This window comes from Triticum aestivum, chromosome 3A (assembly GCF_018294505.1).
Source record: "Triticum aestivum cultivar Chinese Spring chromosome 3A, IWGSC CS RefSeq v2.1, whole genome shotgun sequence".
NCBI lineage: Eukaryota > Viridiplantae > Streptophyta > Magnoliopsida > Poales > Poaceae > Triticum > Triticum aestivum.
The window spans coordinates 65,244,916-65,264,327 of NC_057800.1; the positions used below are offsets into that span (position 1 = coordinate 65,244,916).

The 19,412-nt window shown below is 48.1% G+C and overlaps 1 long non-coding RNA gene across 1 annotated transcript; it reads right to left on the bottom strand.

Annotated features, from left to right (window-relative positions):
• Positions 1 to 1,801: 1,801 nt before the first annotated feature.
• LOC123057921 (uncharacterized) lies at positions 1,802 to 3,802 on the bottom strand. The gene is made up of 6 exons (XR_006427010.1): positions 3,698 to 3,802; positions 3,447 to 3,616; positions 3,225 to 3,296; positions 2,820 to 2,889; positions 2,437 to 2,536; positions 1,802 to 1,816 (listed from the first exon to the last, which is right to left on the bottom strand). It is a non-coding gene; the product is annotated as an uncharacterized lncRNA (long non-coding RNA).
• Positions 3,803 to 19,412: the final 15,610 nt, after the last annotated feature.

Below are 19,412 nucleotides of genomic sequence, written 5' to 3' on the forward strand. Positions count from 1 at the left end.
TAGCATGGAGCAATCAAAAATTATAGATACGTTGGATACGTATCAATAGCCCAAGGTGTGCTCGAAGCATGTCAAGAACCGCCCTGTGTGGGATCCTAAACACATGCTGGGTATCCTGTAAGGACCAAGAGCATAAAACATAAGGCTGCAAGGAACTGCATGAAGCAACTGTAGTACAGTATGAGACAGCGAGCAGAGAAGCCATAGCTAAAAAGAAGAAGCCTCAGGCATAAGCCATTATACCGATAATAAATAGACATAAAGAATGACAGAAATATATCCTTGGCTGGTCAGCAAACTGATCGCGATGTGTTGTTACCATGTAATTTATGGAGCTGGCAACCTAACACGGCAGTACCATTTGTGATGATCCATTAAATTAGGGAAAAGCCTAAACTACCGATTCTGACCAACGAAGCTTGACGTGCACATGTCCACTGGCTTATAATCTGAAATCAGTAATTTAAGAGCGCAAGGACGTGAGATGGTGCTCGCACGTAGTCGAAGCAAAAAATGGACCCAGCATCTTAGAAAAGTGCATAGGACCGAAAATGAGGTAACAACTCTGAAGTAATTATAGTGCCTGCCCCATTATAAAGTCAGTTTACGACCACTGCTTAAAGTAACAGGAAATTAAAAAAGCCCTGCGAAGATGTGGATATCATCAACAGCCCAAGCAAGGCAACAAATATGTGTTATGTAAATAATCAGCCACATCCAAGGCTACCTTCGACAGCAGGTTATAACCAAAATAAGAGATACAAAGAAAGATCCTTTCTTTGGGCCTTACTAAGATTTGAGAACCTTTTCTGCAGGTAAAAAACAATAAAAACACCATACAGAAAACCTAGTAAGCATAGGCCCCTCTCCACAAGGCAGATTATAGTATATTGCCTGAATCTAAACATTATTATTTAGCTACCGCTATTATGTATACCCCCTAGATTAGATATGTATTTGTTTGCACAAAGCATTTCCTTTGATTTAAAAAACCGCTAAGGCACATACGGACTACACTAAAGCAGACCCCCTCCCTCACTAAACAGATGGGGCAATCACCTTTAGGACAGATTGTGGATGCTTATTTAAGTGTGTGTCAACAAATTACAATTTCATATGTAGAAGTGGGTCAATTCAAGTTGGTAGCAAGCATTCGCATGGCCAATTAAAAAAGCATAGTTATGTCTAATAGAATCCGGCTTTCATCTCTGCCATATGGATCCCACCTCTCTATAGATGAATTAGAGAACTCCCAAAAAAGTATTCATTTCATACTGAATCTATACAACCAAATAATGCAATCAGTTAGAAAGGAAAATCCATCTAAAGATTACAATTAACAGGAAAAGAAAAATTATATAAGATCTACCTAAACCAAAGGCTAAGAATTCCTATCGGAGAACAGACTAATGATAACAGTGTCACATATGTGCTACCCATGACAAAAAAGGTATGTGTTTCTACATTAGGATTGCATCCACTAATCATGCAAGCATCACATTGCATTTTTCACAGAGCAAATCAAGCATAAACAAATCATGGCATAGAAATTAGAGCAAACTACAGCGGCGGCGAGGCTGGCGCTAGAGCAGCAAGGCAAGGTTTCTACATTAGGATTGCATCCACCGATCATGCAAGCATCACATTGCATTTTCCACATAGAAAATCAAGCATAAACAAACCATGGCATAGAAATTAGAGCAAACCTCAGCGGTGGCGAGGCTGGTGCTAGAGCAGCAAGGCAAGGAAGCCAGGGAGGTGCTTCAACAAGTATTATGCCAGTACATGCGCCGCATAAACCTATGAACAAACCTACCTGCATTCAAAGCCGCAGCAAATGCCATAAAATAAATCAGAGGAGCATAGTCTAAAAGTAGGCTAATGGAGCATCAATCATAAACTATTTGAAGCAAAACAATCAATAAATAACTTATTACTAGAAGCAATCTCATCCATATGGTTAATTAATCAGAAGTATCTGAAACTAACATTCAAATTAGGTATAGAATTCAGCGTATATATGCTCTAGTATTTGTTGGATCCTAAGTAGCCTAGAGCAATTTTATAGCCCAGAGATCTTTAAAGAACTAACACGTCCATATAATTGAGAAAATAAAAACCAAATATCAACAACGCAAGTACATGGACTGAATACTTGCTCAGATTAATATATTCATTCAGACTTGTCACTGAATACCAGACGTTGAACTTGGCGAGCACAACATATGTTAAGATTGGACAATATGACTAAACACAACAACGAAGCAAGTATCATTCAAGTAAACCAACACGACACACTTTAGTAATTGGGTTCAGGTGTGTGAACTGCGCGCACGCACAAAGAGAGTGAGCGAATGAGTGTGTGGGTGAGTCTCGGAGATAGAGATAGAGAGAGAGATAGATAGATAGATAGAGAGAGAGAGATGGGGATCGTACCAGATCCAAAGCAACAGGTAGCCAAGTTGTGATAAATCCATCGACGGCGGCTCAGTTCCCGCGCCAGCCGAACCAGATCAGAGAGATCAACGCGAGGCATCTGAGAAGTAAAGGAGCAAAATATATTACTATGCAGCCTCTTTAAAGTTCAGAAGGAGAATCTCAAATAGAGTGACCATTGTAAATGATTTATGCACAAAAATCAATAATGCAGAGGAACATAATGTGTATCTTTGGTGCATTATACTCAAATGGAAATTAACTAATGCCAATGACCATTTTTGAATGCCCAAGAACATTCAACTATAACACACTCGATTATGCATGTGCAAAACCATGATAGTAACAACAGAAAAGAATCAATGAAAAGAGAACCCACGCACCAGTTCCAATATTTATCCTTGAAAAACACATGCCCCATCTTGTTTCCTCCTATAGTACAGAACCCTGACCCTGAAACATACAATAAAATTCAAATATAGTTCAGCCATTATTAGGTCAAAATGCATGCCTCTCCGAGAGAAATAAGTGCACACAACATCATTTGGCTGATCAGAAAGTTGGGGAGCACATTAGGTTCACTGAGATAGAAATGAAATTCAAAGGATTTGAAGCTAGTATTTGCCATCGTTCAATATTGGCAGAGAGGAATCCGCATGGCATATAATATTTCTATCTTTAAAAATAACAACTAATCAGTGAACCTCATTCCACACCAACTAAGCACAGATTAATGTATGAATTGCACACAAAAATTGGGAGATGGTAGGAGAGATGAAATGGATCACCAGTTCACTCCTAGATCCAAGCACCACTAAATTATTTGTGTTGTGCAGGACTACATCAGTTGCATTGGTAGCCTGGAAAAAAACCCAGATATGCATATGAATCAAAGTTGGAATTGTTACACTTGCGGTCATTCATCTCTATTCATTGCAAGCAGCAGGCAACAACGAACACTGTAAGCACTTAACAAAGCAGGCACATAGAAATGTAGAAAAATGGGATACCTGTAGGCCACACATCACACGATGCATGGATCCTCTAAGGCTGCAAGGCAGATCTTCCATCAATTCCAGGGAAGAGTGTTCACCACGAGAGGGAGGCTTGTATATGAGTCCCATCTTCTTCTTCCCGCGGCCCTGGAGGACTGCAACTCTGCCCTTGCGATCTAGCCCCCCTACAAATGAACAAACGGACATATCTAATCGAATCTCGAGCAGATGAACATGTAAATGGGGGAAGTGGAGAGGGCGCTCACCGCTCTCTTCGTGCGGCAGACCAGAGGCGACTCACCCCGGGTCGTTTCTTCCTGAAGATGCACGAACACGAGGACGTTGGTCGGACACCCTATAATGGCAACGCCTCCTGGTCGGACCAACCTACATGTTGCAGTCCTCATTATATTTCTTTATGGAGGGAGTATATACTAATTATGCATTTTCAGAACTAAAGTGAACTCAAAGCTAGACATTTATAGCTCCATGTGGTATTGTGCTACGGTGTACTGACCAGAGACGGTTCTGATTATTTATAATTAACAGGAAATGGGAAGAAATTCACGAGCAATTTAAAATCATGCAACTTTGATCATGCAACAGAAAAAAGGCAGGGGGCTAGATTTAGTCCCATCTTCAATTTAAAATCATGCAACTTTGATCATGCAACAGAAAAAAGGCAGGGGACTATATATATATATATATCCATATGAGCATACAAAATTAATTCCATGAATGTAGAACTCAAAAGAAGAATATAAGAAAAACAAACATACAACTAAAAAAATGAGCAGAGCTAAATCAAGGAAAAGTAACACAAGCCTAAATCAGTATATGGCTAAATTAAGTTACCATGCCCTGTTCAACACAAACAGTAGTGCCACTATAGCAATATCTTGGACCAGATTAAACTAAAGCTCACATAGTTTATTACCCAAAACTTCCTGGCAACACATCTATAATCCTAGCCAATAATAATTCAATTGGCCATGTCAATTCAGAGCAAAGAACAAGGGAGGCAACCATCCATGTGCAAACAAACAAACAAACAAGTAGTGTAATGAATACCAATCTGAAAACATTGGCTATACTGAGAAATTTGCTAGTAACCCAAGAGTAGCAGTCACCACATCCCAAACAGAACTTCCTACTATAGAAAAAAATTAGCACGACTGGATGCATACAGAGTACAGGAGAGAGCCGAGAGGAAGCAGCGGTTGGCTTACATAGGACGTAGTAGAAGAAGAAGACGAAGAAGCAGGTGAGATAGTAGCAGTCCTCTCCTCTACCCTCTTCTCCTGTCCTTCACACAACAGCACCTGCACACGATCGCACCCAGGCATCAGATGCAGAGAGGAGGAACACCAGAGGGAGAAAAAGAAGAAGGGGGGAGGGACCTGACCTGCTTGCTGCACCTCCAGTGGAGTCGCCATGGTCATGGGTGCTATGGTATTGAGGCAGGAGGGAGGAAGTGAGGGAGACTGGACACGACAGTCCTCCATGGTGAATGGTGCCCTCCTTTTCTGGCCGAGGTACCCAACGGGGAGAAGGAGGAGGAGCGCGAGGGCGAGCAGCGCCAGCAGGACGTAGCCGCAGCAGGCAAGGGTGGCCCTGAACCACGCGCCCCCGGCGGGCGGTGAGGAGGCGAGGGGCGCCCCGGCGAGGCCTGCTGCTGCTGCTCCCCTCCGCCACCGCTGTCGTGCTCCCCATCCTCCCTAAGCTGCTGCTCATCGTCGTTGGGGAGGGTGGGTGGGTGGGGGGCTCTGTTGCGGCGGATCTGGCCGCCGACGGCGCGGTTCGACGCGGTGGGTGGCGGCGGCGGCGATGTGGGTGGGAGGAGAAAGGCGCGTGGGAGGGGAGGGGAGAGGAGGCGCGTGGGAGGGGAGAGGAGGAGGCGGCGAGGCGGGAGGAGCTGGGCGCGGGGGAGGCGCGAGTGCGGGAGGGAGGATGCGGCTAGGTCATCCCACGGCAGCTGTCCCTTTTTATAACCCCCCAACGCGAAATGACCAAAATTGTAACACCCTTCTTGCGACAAAACCATAAAATGGGCTGGCCCATGGCCTCACATATGGACCCTGGGGCCACCGGGCAGGGTCCAAGGCTAGGTCCGGGTCGGCCCGTTCCCATCTTGACCTGCCGTCGGCCTTCGCGTCTGCTTCCTCAGCATCACGCTAGCGCCGCCCTCGTCGTCACTTCGCTCCTCTGCTTCCAGCGTCGACCGCAGCGCCAAGTCCCGCTCGCCCCACCCGCGCCCATTGACCGCGTTGTTCCCTCCAGATCCGGCCTCGCCGCCCTCTCTCCACCAGCAAGCCAGTTCTGGCCCGAGGTGAGACGCCCACTGAAGCCCACACATGTGCAGCGCTCGCAGTAGCTAGCCCAGTTCAGTTAGATTTGGCCCGATATGTTTTTTTCCTGTTCCAGCGAATTTAGTTTTTATCCCAGGTTTTACAGATTTACAAAAAAACCATCCATGTTCATGTTGGGGAACATAGTAATTTCAAAAAATTTCCTACGCACACGCAAGATCATGGTGATGCATAGCAACGAGAGAAGAGTGTGATCTACATACCCTTGTAGACCGACAGCGGAAGCGTTAGCACAACGCGGTTGATGTAGTCGTACGTCTTCACGACCCGACCGATCAAGCACCGAAACTACGGCACCTCCGAGTTTTAGCACACGTTCAGCTCGATGACGATCCCCGGACTCCGATCCAGCAAAGTGTCGGGGAAAAGTTCCGTCAGCACGACGGCGTGGTGATGATCTTGATGTTCTACCGTTGCAGGGCTTCGCCTAAGCACCGCTACAATATTATCGAGGATTATGGTGGAAGGGGGCACCGCACACGGCTAAGAATATGATCACGTGGATCAACTTGTGTGTCTATGGGGTGCCCCTGCCCCCATATATAAAGGAGCAAGGGGGAGGCCGGCCGGACCTTGTGGGTGCGCCAAGGAGGAGTAGGATTCCTACTCCTAGTTGGAGTAGGTTTCCACCTTTCCTAGTCCAACTAGGAGAAGGGGGGAAAGGGGGGAAGAGGGGAAGGAAGGGAGAGAGGGGCCGCGCCCCAAACCCCTTGTCCAATTCGGACTGGGCTTGGGAGGGGCGCGCACCACCTCCTGGTCCTTTCCACTAAGGCCCATTAAGGCCCATTGCTTCTTCCTCGTATTCCCGTAACTCCCCGGTACCTTCGAAAATACCCGAATCACTCGGAACCTTTCCGATGTCCGAATATAGTCGTCCAATATATCGATCTTTACGTCTTGACCATTTCGAGACTCCTCGTCATGTCCCCGATCTCATCTGGGACTCCGAACTCTTTCGGTACATCAAAACTCATAAACTCATAATATAACTGTCATCGAAACCTTAAGCGTGCGGACCCTACGGGTTCGAGAACAATGTAGACATGACCGAGACACGTCTCCGGTCAATAACCAATAGCGGAACCTGGATGCTCATATTGGCTCCCACATATTCTACGAAGATCTTTATCGGTCAGACCACATAACAACATACGTTGTTCCCTTTGTCATCGGTATGTTACTTGCCCGAGATTCGATCGTCGGTATCTCAATACCTAGTTCAATCTCGTTACGGCAAGTCTCTTTACTCGTTCCGTAATACATCATCTCGCAACTAACTCATTAGTTGCAATGCTTGCAAGGCTTATGTGATGTGTATTACCGAGAGGGCCCAGAGATACCTCTCCGACAATCGGAGTGACAAATCCTAATCTCGAAATACGCCAACGCAACATTTATCTTTGGAGATACCTGTAGAGCTCCTTTATAATCACCCAGTTACGTTGTGACGTTTGGTAGCACATAAAGTGTTCCTCCGGCAAACGGGAGTTGCATAATCTCATAGTCATAGGAACATCTATAAGTCATGAAGAAAGCAATAGCAACATACTAAACGATCGGGTGCTAAGCTAATGGAATGGGTCATGTCAATCACATCATTCTTCTAATGATGTGATCCCGTTAATCAAATAACAACTCTTTTGTTCATGGTTAGGAAACATAACCATCTTCGATTAACGAGCTAGTCAAGTAGAGGCATACTAGTGACACTCTGTTTGTCTATGTATTCACACATGTATTATGTTTCCGGTTAATACAATTCTAGCATGAATAATAAACATTTATCATGATATAAGGAAATAAATAATAACTTTATTATTGCTTCTAGGGCATATTTCCTTCAGTTCATGCATTAATAATTCACAAACCGTGCATCGGATTAAAATGTTTTAAACATGTAAAGTGCTTAGAATTTCATCTAGTTTCATAATATCCAACTCTCATCCATGTTTAAAATGTTTAACTTGTTGTTTGCATTAATTTGCTCAAATGCCATGCTAAAATGTTTTATTTCATAACTAAATAACCGTAGCTCCAAATTAAATAAATTTTATATGTAAGTGGGGTTGAAAAATGCCTAGTTTAACATGGTGCACCTATCTTGCATGTTTAACAACAAGATAATATGTTTTAGGACAGAACAGTACCAAATCTAAAATATGCACATGAGGATTTTCCAAAATTGTTGTTTGTTATTTCCGGCCTCATTTAAACTTGCCTAAATAGTTAGTTTACTTATGCTTCACCCCTTGCCATGTTTAATAAAATTTAATATTGTTGGATACATAACCGAGAGGGAACTAAATAATTGATGTGGTGTCTCGTCAATATGCAACTCGTTGCATATTGAGCTCCACTTAATTTGTAGTGTTGTTTGTTGCACTTTGCCATGCCATGCTCATTAAACCGAACATGCATCATACTTGATTGTGCATCATGCCATGTTTATGATTGTGTGTTTACCATGTTGTTTGCTTCTTTCCAGTGTTGCTTCTTCGGGTTAGTTCCGATAACGTCGCGTTTGTGAGGATTCATTCGACTTCGTCCGTTTGTCTTCTTCATGGACTCGTTCTTCTTCCTTGCGGGATCTCAGGCAAGATGACCATACCCTCGAAATCACTTCTATCTTTGCTTGATAGTTGTTCCCTCTATTGCTATGCCGCGCTACCTACCACTTGCTATATCATGCCTCCCATATTGCCATGTCAAGCCTCTAACCCATCTTTCCTACCAAACCGTTGTTTGGCTAAGTTACCGCTTTTGCTCAGCCCCTCTTATAGCGTTGGTAGTTGCAGGTGAAGATGAAGTTGGTTCCATGTTGGGACTTGGATATTTTGGGATATCACAATATCTCTTATTTAATTAATGCATCTATATACTTGGTAAAGGGTGGAAGGCTCGGCCTTATGCCTGGTGTTTTGTTCCACTCTTGCCGCCCTAGTTTCCGTCATACCGGTGTTATGTTCCTTGATTTTGCGTTCCTCACGCGGTTGGGTGATTTATGGGACCCCCTTGACAGTTCGCTTTGAATAAAACTCCTCCAGCAAGGCCCAACCTTGGTTTTAACATTTGCCACCTAAGCCTTTTTCCCTTGGGTTCTGCAGACTCAAGGGTCATCTTTATTTTAACCCCCCGGGCCAGCGCTCGTTGTGAGTGTTGGTCCAACCTGTCAACCGCCGGTGGCCACTAGGGGCAACTATGGGCTCGCCTATCGGAAGTTTGGACAATCCGGTGTGCCCTGAGAACAAGATATGTGCAGCTCCTATCAGGATTTGTCGGCACATTCGGGTGGCTTTGCTGGACTTGTTTTACCATTGTCGAAATGTCTTGTAGCCGGGATTCCGAGACTGATCGGGTCTTCCCGATAGAAGAAATATCCTTCGTTGATCGTGAGAGCTTGTGATGGGCTAAGTTGGGACACCCCTGCAGGGTATTATATTTCGAAAGCCGTGCCCGTGGTTATGTGGCAGACGGGAATTTGTTAACGTCCGGTTGTAGAGAACTTGACACTTGACTTAACTAAAATACATCAACCGCGTGTGTAGCCGTGATGGTCTCTTCTCGGCAGAGTCCGGGAGGTGAACACGGTTCTTGTGTTATGGTTGTGCGTAAGTAGTTTCAGGATCACTTCTTGATCACTTCTAACTTCACGACCATTGCGTTGCTTCTCTTCTCGCTCTTATTTGTGTATGTTAGCCATCATATATGCTTAGTGCTTGCTGCAGCTCCACCTCATTACCCTTTCCTATCCATAAGCTTAAATAGTCTTGATCTCGCGGGTGTGAGATTACTAAGTCCTCGTGACTCACAGATTCTACCAAAACAGTTGCAGGTGCCGGTGATACCAGTGCAGGTGACGCAACCGAGCTCAAGTGGGAGCTCGATGAAGATCTTGGTCTTTGTGTTGTGTCTTTTTCGGTTGACCAGTAGTGGAGCCCAGTTGGGATGATCGGGGACCTAGCAGTTGGGTTATCTTCCTTTTCATTTGTTTGTCCGTAGTCGGACTATGTGTGTACTCTGAATGATGTATGATTTATTTAATGTATATTGTGTGAAGTGGCGATTATAAGCCAACTCTTTATCCCATTCTTGTTCATTACATGGGATTGTGTGAAGATGACCCTTCTTGCGACAAAACCACCATGCGGTTATGCCTCCAAGTCGTGCTTCGACACATGGGAGATATAGCCGCATCGTGGGCGTTACAAAACTACCCCGGTGGGGGCATGGATATTACATTCTGTAGCCAGCGGCCGAGGAAGTGACTGCACTGCGCTCCACGGTTAACAGGGATGATGTGATACTCGATAAGAGATCCAAATCCACATCCTTCAAGCCAGCCGACGAAATAGTCAAATTCCAGGTCCATCCAACGGACCCCAATAAAACAGCTTCAATCGGGGCACGACTGAACCCTGATGCAGACGCCGCACTGCGGGAGTTCCTACGAGAGAACTGGGACATCTTCGCCTGGCACCCTTCAGATATGCCAGGGATCCCACGCAGGCTGGCCGAACACAGCTTAAATATCCTAGAAGGATTTAAACCTGTCAAACAAGCCCTTCGACATTTTTCCGAACCCAAGAGACAGGCTATGGGAGAGGAGCTAGCCAAGCTATTGGAGGCCGGATTCATCAGAGACATAAAACATCCGGACTGGCTAGCAAACCTGGTGATGGTACCAAAGAAGGACAAATCCTGGCGCCTGTGTGTCGATTTTAAAGACCTTAACAAGGCTTGCCCAAAGGATCCCTTCCCCCTCCCCCGCATCGATCAAATTATTGATGCCACCGCAGGACACGATTTGTTGTGTTTCCTCGATGCATACTCCGGTTACCATCAAATCAAGATGGCAGAATCAGACCAAGCTGCAACATCATTCATCACACCATACGGCCCATTCTGCTTCAACACAATGCCCTTCGGGCTGAAAAACGCCGGCGCAACATATCAGCGCATGATCCAGACATGTCTGGCAAACCAGATCGACAAAACAGTGGAGGCGTATGTGGATGATGTGGTCGTCAAATCAAGACATGTCGAATCCCTAGTAAATGACTTGAGGCTTACATTCGATAACCTCCGACAATATGACATCAAGCTCAACCCAGAAAAATGCGTCTTTGGCGTTCCAGCCGGAAAGCTCTTGGGCTTCATTGTATCCGGTAGAGGAATTGAAGCAAACCCAGCCAAGATCCGAGCTTTGTCACAATTGGATGTCCCAAAGGACCTTAAACAAATACAAAAATTAACCGGGTGCGTGGCGGCTTTAAGCCGCTTCATCTCCCGCTTGGGAGAAAAGGCACTACCCCTTTATCGCCTCCTTCGGCGCACCGAACACTTCGAGTGGACGGATGCCACCACGGCCGGACTTGATGAAATAAAAGCCATATTGGCAACAAACCCAGTCCTGGCCGCGCCAATCACCGGCGAACCAATGTTATTGTACGTTGCAGCAACACACCAAGTTGTCAGCTCAGTGCTCGTTGTCGAGCGGGAAACGGATGGACACAAATTCCCCCTTCAAAGGCCGGTCTACTACGTGTCCACTATCCTCACTCCATGCAAATCACAGTACCCGCATTATCAAAAGATTGCATACGCGGTATTCATGGCATCCCGGAAGCTACGACACTACTTTCAAGAGTGTTCCATAACAGTAGCCTCAGAAGTGCCACTAAACGATATTATCAACAACCGCGATGCAACGGGCCGGATTGCAAAATGGGCCATCGAGCTTCTCCCATTCGATATAACCTATAAGCCACGGCGAGCTATTAAATCGCAAGTTTTGGCCGACTTCATCACAGAATGGACGGAGGCCGAGCTCCCTAAAGAGTACGGCACATATTCAAATTGGATTATGCATTTCGACGGCTCCAAAATGTTGGCCGGACTGGGGGTCGGCGTCGTCCTGACGTCCCCCACAGGAGACATAGTCCAATATGTGCTCCAAATCATGTACACGGATTCCAACAATGCAACCGAATATGAGGCCCTCCTACATGGCCTCCGGATAGCAGTATCCATGGGTATCTAGCGCCTAGAGGTACGCGGGGATTCAAACCTCGTGATATCCCAAATAAACGGAGACTTCGACGCCAAGGACCCAAAAATGGCAGCTTACCGCGACGCCGTCCTAAAAGTGTCAACTCGGTTCGAACTGCTGGAGTTTCACCATATAGCCCGAGAAAACAATCAAGCGGCGGACGTCCTAGCACGCATTGGAGCAAAACGCGATGCAGCCCCCGCCAACGTCTTTTTGGAAAGATTGTTCAAGCCATCCATAGCATGGGAGGGGGAACCCGCAAATAACAGCCCGAACCCAGCCGCACCACTCGACGTCGAACAATCTGACACAATTGGAGGCTTTGCCAACGAAATTACACCTTCAGCCCACGTAATAATGGCGGTTATCGCCCCGTGGACAGAACCATTCCTAGCCTACCTTACTAGGCAGGAACTCCCGGAGGACCAAAACGAGGCCCGCTGCATAGTGCGGTGATCTAAGGCCTACAGAGTCCATGAGGGAGAACTTTATAAGAAAAGCACTACCGGAGTCCTTCAAAGGTGCATCTCCGAAGAGGAAGGGCGGAACCTCCTGGCTGAAATTCATGCCAGACTCGGTGGTCACCACACCGCTGCTCGGTCCCTCATTAGCAAGGCTTTCCGTACAGTCTTTTACTGGCCGACGGCCCGAGCACACGCTCAGGACCTAGTCCAACGATGCGTTGGTTGCCAACTTTTTGCCAACCAAAGCCATATGCCACCCACCGCACTCCAAACTATACCCATCACCTGGCCTTTTGCGGTCTGGGGGCTTGACATGGTCGGACCCCTTAAAGGTGGAACCCATAGGAAAAAATACTTACTGGTCATGGTGGATAAGTTCACCAAATGGATAGAAGCCAAGCCTGTTAAAATGGCCGAATCCGGACCTGTGGTAGACTTCATATCCGGGGTTGTACACCGTTATGGCGTCCCCCACAACATCATAACCGACAACGGTATAAATTTTACCGCCGACGAGGTAAAACTCTGGTGCAAAAACATGGGCATCAAGCTCGATTATGCTTCCGTCTATCACCCACAAACCAACGGCCAGGTCGAACGTGCAAATGGTCTTATCATGAGCGGCATCAAACCCAGACTGGTGCGGTCCCTCAAGGAATCTAACACACACTGGGTAGAGGAGCTCGACTCCGTGCTATGGGGGCTGCGGACCACACCAAATCGCACCACCGGGTACACACCATTTTTTATGGTGTACGGCGCAGAAGCAGTTCTGCCCTGCGACATAATTCATGACTCACCTAGAGTGCGCATGTATGAAGAAAGAGAAGCCGAGCTCGATCGACAGGACAACTTGGACGCCTTGGAGGAGGAGCGTGATGTGGCAAAACCCCATTCCGCATTTTATCAACAGCAGGCCCGAAGATATCAAAGCAGAGAAGTACGGGCCAAAAATTACAATGTTGGCGAACTAGTTCTACGCCTGCCGGATAAGAAAAAGGACAAACTCAAGCCCAAGTGGGAAGGTCCATTCATAATCGACCAAGTCCTGACTGGTGGGGCATATCGCCTGCAAGATGCATCGAACAACCGACTCGAGCCGAACCCGTGGAACGCCACCCGTCTCCGAAGATTCTATGCCTAGCATCAGACTCTGTGTTCGTCTCCTTCCTCTGTCCATCCCTTTTTGTATTTTTCTATCTTACATTTCTCTCCTTCCCATTTTTTCTTTCATAGCCCTTAAAGGCTCATCTAGTGACGCGCCACTCACGCTCATTAAACCTGGGGGCTTCTTTAACAGAAGCTTATTTATACGGGCTTCACGCCCAACACATGCGTCAAACTTCCGCATGTACCTTTTTTCTTCACCATTATATGCATCGATATGACTTAAGTTTTGGCCAAGCTGGGTTGCCTGGCTCCTGTGCTTACCCCTACGTTCCCGATTGTTCGGATAGGCGGTAAAGGGAGCACCTCTGCGATTGTTACTGCCGGGTCAGCCGGATGTGTACCTCAGACTGGGTGAAGCCGAAAGCTAGCGTTCTTAAGGGAATATTTGGTCGGTGAAATAAAAGATGATCTTTTTACTCATTTTATGCGCCCCCAGATGCCTTTTTTCTGCGTCTCTCCACGCAGTCCGGACATGCACCTTAGGGCATGCCTCCCAGCGAAAGGAACCCTTAACGGAACTATTCTCTCTGGAAGATGTTTCTTACTAACCATGTAATATAACATAACTAGTTGGGCACTTGTCTGATAAAGCACTGATGACCCCTACGCCTGGTCTCCACGCATACCCCAGTTCTTATATAACCGCTAGGGTATTCGGACACACTCCGGACCGTCAGGTCCCGAGGTTGAAGCGAAAAGGTCAGCAACGACAAACGATCTACAATCCGACTAGAAGGCATTACACATGTCAATTCAAAATTACACAGTCATTCTGACTGATTGTATTCCTCTTCTATACCATCTAACAGGCTGTCTAATTTATAGTCCTGCTGGGAATACTTCGCGGCCAACTCTACTTAGCCGTATACTAAGCTTACAGGGATCTCCTTCCCGTCAGGCCCCACTGGTTCGACCTCGGCCATGTGGTTTGGGTCAGACTTCGTAAAACGGGTCTTCACCATGGTCCAGACCTCCCTAGCGCCTTGTCGGCAGGCCGATATCTTCCACAACCGGAAGCGCCGCCGAGATCCCTTCAGCTTCTCCGCAAGCTCTCCAAGGTCCTCGGGCACGGAGTGGGCAGGCCATAAGGCTTGGGCAATATCCTGCATCGCCTGCCGAATTCGCTCGTGCAGTTGCAAGAGTTCGGGAAGAAGGTCACCCATAGAACCGGGCATCTCCTCTGCAGGACGACCTGTGAGCATACCTACAGACATTACTCTGTTAGTCGACTTCCTCGCCGAACTCTTTTTTCAAAGTTCGTTCAAGCACTTACTAAAAATGCCGCATCGAAGCCGCTGATTCTCCTTCGTGGAGTCCGACAGCTGGCCATGAACATCTTTAAGTTCGACGTCCAGCTTGGTGTTGGCATCTTGAAGATCATTCTTCTCTCGCCTCACCTTTGTCAACGTACTCTCAACGGCCTTTAGCCGGCGTAAGAGCTGTTGCTTGTCCGGATCGAGTCTGGCGCCATCTGCAATATGATTTGTCAGATTTGCACCCACACCGCACAATACAAATCTTTTGAAGTGTATCTTACCTGAGGGGGTTTCTTTGGGCTCCCCTGCTGCGGCTAGTGCGGCCTCTAGTTGGGCCTTGCACTTTTCCAGCTCCTGGGATAGTACCGTATTCTTCTCTATAAGAAGCTGCATATTAAATGATCCTTAAATCAGTTGCTCTAACTGCTTCAAGTCTCAGGGCTACTGGCATATATATATATATATTTAACCAAAATTTTCTTACCCGTATGTCTTTTACATACTGCTCCGTGGCTCTGGCTAAACCATTTTGAGCGGCATGGAGGTACGCATCTCCCGAATTAAAGGCATCTAAAGCCTCTTGGGAGAAACAAGCGTCGCGTAGAATTGTCCGGCGACGCCTGTGGTTCATGGCACTCTCCACTTCAGAATTTGTGGCAGACAGCCTGTCCGCATCCTCTGTCGGAGGAGCGTCCGGTGCGCGCCTTGTGCTCGCCTCCGCTTCCTGGCCAGACATTGGAGCCTGGCTGGTGGAGGCGCGATTGGCAACCTCTCCGGATGTAGTCCGGCGAGGTCTCTTCATTCTGAAGATAGCACGAACGTTAATATGCCCTGACAGAATAACTCCAGGGAAACAGAGGGTGCACTATACCTTTGCGCCGGCATCTCAGTCCGGACTTCATTCCTTTTTGCCCCACGGGGCCCTGCGGCCCCTCGTTGGCTAGCCGCCGCAGGTTTAGCCTCCTGCCTCAGAAATCGCCCCTGCAAAACATGGCTATCGTCAGAAACACCGGGCTACGTGAGGGTGGAATCTCTTTCAAGGGAATAAGACCCCGGTTTCTGTCACCTGGGAGGCCGGGATTAACCCTGGGTAATCCGCCGTAATGGCTACCAAGGTATTGTCCTTGCTTAGCTAATGGAACACCCCGTCGATAAGCTCCACCGATATGTCCGGATCCTCTTCGGAGCCCGGATTGAGGGACCGTTCTGGGTCCTCGGGCTGTGGAGGGCGGCTGCTTATATCCTTTACCACCTGTCGCAGTTCCTGCATTGAAGTCGTTAGACTACCTATCTAACCATGGGAGTATAAAACAAATGGGCAAGCGCAATTGTTTACTTACCCAACTTGGAGGATCGTACATACTGAATCCGGCCCGCGGGTTGACGCGGAGGAATTCCTCCTTTTCTCCCTTGTACAAAGAGGATAAGATCTTTACTAAGGCGGCGGCTGAGGCCGGCCCCTTACGACCGTAACGTGTGGCGTCATCCTCCCCGTTGAAATCCCACATGGGGTGGCCTCTATATTGAAGCGGCTGCACCCCCCGCATAATGCATGCGGCCATGACTCCAGTCATGGTTAGTCTGGAATGAGCCAACAGTCTTATCCGGCCCATCAGGTAAAGGATGTCTCTGTCGCTTTCTCTCTGAGAGCTCCGCGGACGCCAGCTCAAGCGTTTCTTCAATGGAGCACTGTTGAACTCAGGGAGACCGACCCGGATAGGGTCCGGTAGCGGGACGTCATCTATATAAAACCATTCCGAAGGCCAGTCCTCGGACGCCTTCTTTGGGGTTCCGGATAGGTATCCGGTCCCGGCGATGCGCCATACTTCGGCTCCGCCCACTTGGTATATAGACCCCTCTTGAGAACGGGGCACCAGGCAGAATAACCTCTTCCACAGCGTGAAATGAGCCTCAACGCCTAAAAATAGCTCGCAAAGGGCGACGAAACCCGCAATATGCAATATGGAGGCGGGCGTGAGATTGTGCAGCTAGAGGCCGTAGAACTCCAGAAGCCCGCGGAGAAATGGATGAATTGGAAATCCCAGTCCCCTTATTAGATAGGGGACGAGGCACACCCGCTCTCCTTTAGAAGGATTGGGGGTGCTCTTTGCTTGTTTTCCGCCATTGTAGGTGGCGAGACTGGCTCGGATCGGGACCATGTATGCCTGAGGGAGAAATCCCTTGGGCTAAAGCGACACTAACTCGCTATGCGGGATGGTGCAACTCTCCCAGTCCCCGGGTTTGGGACCGGAGGGGCGAGGGGAGGAGCTGCGACGGCCGGTCATGTTGGAATGGACCTTTGCTGGAAGTGCTCTGATGATAACTCGCGGAAAGGAGAAGATATGGTTTGGACCTAAATCCCCATCCCGTTAAATAGGCGGCTCGTTTATACGGCTAGGGGTGTGGATGTAAAAACGCCCCAGCTTTTCGCATTCGTTTGACACGTGGAAGACGGCCATTATTGGGCGTGGAAGCCGAGGAGCACTACATTACAAAATCGGACATTATTCCTACAGGTACACGAGATTTGGACAAGAACCCGCCTTGCAATGCCGAACAATCTGCGTGCTGGACTCGTCGTCATTGAAGCCTGGTTCGGGGGCTACTGAGGGAGTCCTGGATTAGGGGGTGTTCGGGTAGCCGGACTATACCTTCAGCCGGACTCCAGGACTGTGAATATACAAGATTGAAGACTTCGTCCCGTGTCCGGATGGGACTTTCCTTGGCATGGAAGGCAAGTTTGGTGATGCGGATCTCCTACCATTGTAACCGACTCTATGTAACCCTAACCCTATCCGGTGTCTATATAAACCGAAGGGTTGTAGTCCGTAGGCAATCAACTCCATATACAACAATCATACCGTAGGCTAGCTTCTAGGGTTTAGCCTCCTTGATCTCGTGGTAGATCTACTCTTGTACTACCCATATCATCAATATTAATCAAGCAAGATGTAGGATTTTACCTCCATTAAGAGGGCCCGAACCTGGGTAAAACATCATGTTCCCTGCCTCCTGTTACCATCCGGCCTAGGCGCACAGTTCGGGACCCCCTACCCGAGATCCACCGGTTTTGACACCGACAGGCATGCTGAAGCAGGGCCTTGAGCGTTCCGAGCAAGAGCTCGGCCTTGCCAAGCGGCAGCTCGAGGAGAAAGAAGGTAAGAGATACCTTATAGAAAAAAGAAAAATATATATAAAGGTGCAATTGCAAAAAATGACAGGATTAACGCGGCTATTGTAGGAGCCACAACCGAGGTGGCGACCCTCAAGCAAGCGCTGTCCGAGGCCGAGAAGAGAGGGGCCATGGAGCGCACCAAGCGGGAGAAGTATGAGGCACAGGTTGGTGAGGTGCGGCAAGAGCTCCAGGCTCTCATGAAAAAACATGAGAGTTTGGAGCTTGACTCGAAGACGCGAGCATCTGAGGTCGCAGCGGCCATTGAAAATGCCAAGTCTGCCAAGGCCGAAGCCCAGAAGGCCCTTCATGAGGTGGATGCGGTTAAGAAGATAGCGGCGGGTAAGGCTTTCTTTATGCACAAGCATGTGAAAGTGAATTACTTGTTACTTACCCGAATCCGGAGCTCTCCAGGAGCATTCACAGATTTACCCCGTAGCGTGTCCGATGCCGCTGCATTCTACCGAGCCAAGGAGGGTAGCTCGATGGAGAAGGTGTTCTGGTCTTAGTATGCTGAGGCCGGACACCCTATGCCCTTGAGCGACCAGCTGAAGCAACTGGTCGAGCTCCACAAGGTGGCCGAACATGCCATGAAGGGCCTCATAGTTCGGTTGTGGCCTGGAGAGGCTCTGCTTGGGAGCTACTTCGGGCTGGTGCGGCGGCTGGTGGAGGCTTGTCCAAGGCTCGAAGTCATCAAGCGCTCCGTCTGCATCGAAGGTGCCCGTAGGGCCCTTGCCCATGCTAAGGTGCACTGGGGCAAGTTGGATGCTGAGAAGCTTGTGAAGGACGGGCCACCGCCGGGGAAAGAGCATCGCAAGCCCGAGCTGTATTATGAGGGTGTTCTGAAGGGTGCCCGCCTTATGGCGGATGAATGTTCCAGGGATGCAATTTTTGAGTAAACTCGCTCGTTTTGTCCTGTGCGCTGAAAACTTGTTCATATGCGCTAAGCAATGCTTTTGGAATTTAAAATATTACCTTCTGTGCGGCCGTTTATCAAATTTGAGAGATGGCGAGTCGTCGGCTTTTGCCCCCATGCCACTAGTGCTGGGGTGTCCGGGATAAACCTGAGCGCTCTTTTTCCCATGTTTGGGTCCTTCGAGGGAGGCGCTCAGCACAACGAACAAGGCAATCGGACTATAATGCTTGAACACTCTCACTTAGCCATAGAATTCTATAATTTTAAATTTCGGCGAAGCCCCTAGTATTCGGAAGACCGAGTTCGGGGCGCTATCCACGCCTTGGCCGGACAAAGCCTACTCCTCGCTCTAAGCGGCTTAAGTCTTTAGGGACTCGAAAAACCTCTCGAACAGCGACCAGCTCTTGCTTCATCATGACAGTCAGTTTTAGCTTTCTCTACTGAGGTGCTCAGCCCAGCTCAACTGGGGCACAATCGCAGTAGTTCTCCTAGTGCTACCTTAGCCGATATAGCGAAACGTAAGGCACCAAAACATAGGAGCCGGGCAAACCCAACTATTGACCCAAGACATGATTCGGAGCCGAT